Source organism: Staurois parvus, unplaced genomic scaffold, assembly GCF_062004578.1.
Source record: "Staurois parvus isolate SC_StPar_1 unplaced genomic scaffold, SC_StPar_1.0 ptg000122l, whole genome shotgun sequence".
NCBI classification, from domain to species: Eukaryota; Metazoa; Chordata; class Amphibia; order Anura; family Ranidae; genus Staurois; species Staurois parvus.
In genome coordinates, this window is record NW_028317918.1 from 11,139,239 (window position 1) to 11,142,769 (window position 3,531).

General features: G+C 43.5%; 1 pseudogene; it reads right to left on the reverse strand.

Annotated features, from left to right (window-relative positions):
- Window positions 1-232: 232 nt before the first annotated feature.
- LOC149467145 (uncharacterized) lies at window positions 233-1,142 on the reverse strand (annotated as a pseudogene).
- Between the last annotated feature and the right edge of the window lie 2,389 nt (window positions 1,143-3,531).

Consider the following 3,531-nt stretch of genomic DNA (forward strand, 5'->3'; position numbering starts at 1 on the left):
TTCAAGGCATCCCATGGAAGGCAGGGGAGGATGATCATTGGTGAGGGCCTTAACAATAACTTCAGACAATAACTCCAGGTGATAGCCCTCTTGTACTAGTTGGCAGATGTAGGCACTGTCTGAGTTTTTTTCCCACTGGGTGGCAAAATGTGACAGGCTTCCCCCTACCCTGATCTTGGCATCGCCTGGGGAGGAAAACAGCAAATTGCTCCTTTGCCTTCCTCTTCCAGCTCTATTTCTTATTTGGTTCCTTTTTGTCCCTCTGCTAGTTCTGCCCCGAGGGGCAATGAAAAAAACTCTTACATATTTTCCCTCTGGGGTTTAACTGGGAATTCATTCCCCTTCTCAGAGGACCTTTACAGTGCATTGTCCAACTCTGGGCCAAAAATTAGAGAGCCTTCAAAGGGAAAACCACATAGTTTACCTTTCGAAGTTAAGTTACCTTCCCATGCTTTAACCCAGATAGCCTTTCTGGCTGAATTAATGAGTGCCCCCTCCAACAGGTGTTTGGTCAGTCTTTCTATCCAAAAAAGTCTGTATTTCTGGCAATGCAGGTTACTGCCAGAGCTAGGGCTTTGCAAGATGTGGTAGACTCCTGTGCCTTCCTTAGGAGGGATTCAGACCTTCGGTCCATCAAATCCTTAATGCTCCCTTAATCCTTGAAGGAGAGATCAGACCTCTTGGTAACTTGCATCCAAGCATCATAGCATCCAGGAAGCTTAAAGAATTTATCTTCCTCCTCCTCTTTAAAGGAGAACCTTATTTTCTAAGTCTTAGGTATTACCATTCTCCATTCAGGATCCTTCCATTCTTGTAGGATTAATTCCGTTTAGGGATTGCTGGAAGGGGAGCGCCCTAGCATGGGCCTTAACTAGGCCACTATACATTTTGTCCTGTGCTGAGGTCTCTCTGAGTGTTTCTGGGATTTCTTTTGTGGTGTATACCACCTGAAGGAGGCCATTTAAGTCCTCCTGTAGAAAGAAGTGCCTACAAGGTTTAATCTCCTCACCTGCCTCATTACCCATATCTAGGTCCACCTCCTCCCCTGAGCTGTGGTCTGATTTAGGCTGACTACCCAATTCTCCCTTACTCTCCTCCTCATCCCTGATTTGGGCTGGAGGAAGCATCTGGGAAGATGGCATGAATAAACTGGGGCCCCCTCTGGAATTAAGGCTTGATGACCTTTCCCTAGGGGTTAGCTCCTCTGGGCCTGGGCCATGCAGCTTTGCCACCGAGGTTCAAAAAGACTGGATGTGGGTACCGTCTCCACTTGTTTAGATGCTAGGAAATCTTTCATCAAGCCTTAAGCCTTTTTCCCTGTCAGCTTGTTAATGCATCTATAGCAAAATGGTTTAGGATGGGACCTAGCTAACTTCTCTGCACAATAACCACATTTCCTAGAGGAGCTAGAACCCACGGGTAAAGAAAGTGGTCTATCAGGGGCTTCCTGGGTTCCACTTGGGGATTCTGAAAGAGAGAATGGGAACACCAATTGCTTAGTCTCTCTCTCCTATCCCCTTCCGGCTGCCAGGCTTTAACATATAGTTAACTGGGGGGGGGGGGATTGGGGTACCCATCCAGTCTGACCAGGCTGATCCAACATGGTCCATCTGGGCCACCTCTCCCCTCCTAGCACTCCCCCTCAAGAAAGGCACTCACCTAGCCCAGACTTGGACTTGATCCCATCCTTCTTTTCCATGAGGTGGTTCATCCCGGTCTCCGCTGCAGATGCCAAGTGTACCGTCCTGACTGTCAGCCCACCGATGTGAGCCGCCATGCTGTCCTCCTCACACCAAAGTGTCCCTCAGCTCTCTTGCGGGCTGCACAAGTTCTGGACCTGCCCACTTCCGGTCATGTGTCTGAAAAATTCTGCTGATGCCAGAACGAGGCTTGGCGTGCATGCCCTCATTTTTCCACTGGAACCATGTGGGGGAAGAGAGAGACAGCATCCGGGTGGTGTTTCAACACACTACAGTGATGGCCACACTCCCCTGAGATTGGAGCACTGGTACCAACTGGGGGAAACCTATGAGAAGGAACAAGCCTGCAGGTTAATTCAGCCCTCCCTGGCCTCCCTGTGCCTGCCTTGGTACATCTGACCCTCCCTGGTCTTCTGGTCACAACAAATGTTCCTTTGTAGGGAGAAGCACAATCAAAGGCAATCAATCAAGGGCAAGGGGAAGGGAGGGGACTTATAACAGCTGTAAATTGATTATGTTTCCTGTAGGGAGGATTCTCTCATCTCTCAGGTGTGCAGTCCAGGAAGGTGATAGGAGAAAATACATTAGAAATGTGAAGATCAAAAAATATATGTTAATGAATCCACAGATACCAGTCAGAAGAATGGGACGAGAGGGTATGGTAGCACACACAACACTACAAAATAAGTCGGTATTCAATCCACAAATAGGAGAAAATAAGCATGTAGAAGTTTTTAAAAAGATGGTGTTGAATGATCTGGAGCAATTAAAGATAAAAAATACCTTGATCCAGAATATATAAAGAAAATACTGAAAATTGAGGAGAGAAATTATGTGATGATCAGACCCGCAGACAAAGGGAATAGTGATCCTGCCAAAAAATTATAAAACATAAATATACAGATTATTGGAAGATAAAAACACCTATAAGAAAATGAGCAGTAATCCTATAGTTGCCAATAGGAAAGAATTAGAAAAGTTGGTACAAAAGGGAAGTAAAAAGAGAATTCTTAACAGTAAAGAACAGAGATATATGATACCTGATGTCTGCAGAATCCCTGCAATCTATAGCATACCAATGATACATAAGGATTGAGAAAAACCACCAGGGTGTCTAAACGTAAATAGGATGCACTCTGTAAATGAGAGACTTGGACAATATGTTGATATTTTCTTGCAGACAGAGGTTCAAAAAACACTGCCTATTTAAAGACACTAAACATGTTCTGCAATCACTGAAAAATATAAAAGATGCCAGTAATATAATTATGCAACTGCTGATGTAGGATCATTATATAAGATCATAGAACACAATGAAGCAATGGAAGCCATGAAATGGGCTTTAACCATGAACCCTAGGATACAGAGGAAACAGAAAAAATATATCACAGTTATTTCTGGTACAATGGAATATTCTATAAACAAAACACAGGCGTGTCAATGGCAGCAAAATTTGCACCAAGTATTGCAAATTTATTTTTGCCGAGATGGGAAGAACAGCCAGCAAATATGGAGAAACCTGAAAAATTGTTGCTTTACAGGCATTTTATTGATATTTTGATAATCTGGAAAGGGGATTCTCAGAGTTTGGAGCAGATTAAGAACAGATTGGACAACAATGATAACAAATATAGTACTATTTTGGAAAAGGGAGTATTAGTATAATCAACTTCTTGGACCTGAAAATCTACCTTGAAGTGGGTATGATAAAGTTACATGCAAGATTTATACAAACGGATAGGAATAGTTATATCCCTATGGATAGTTGTCATCACAATAATTGGTTGATAAATATCCCTAACTGCCAATTAATGAGAACAAAGAGAAATTG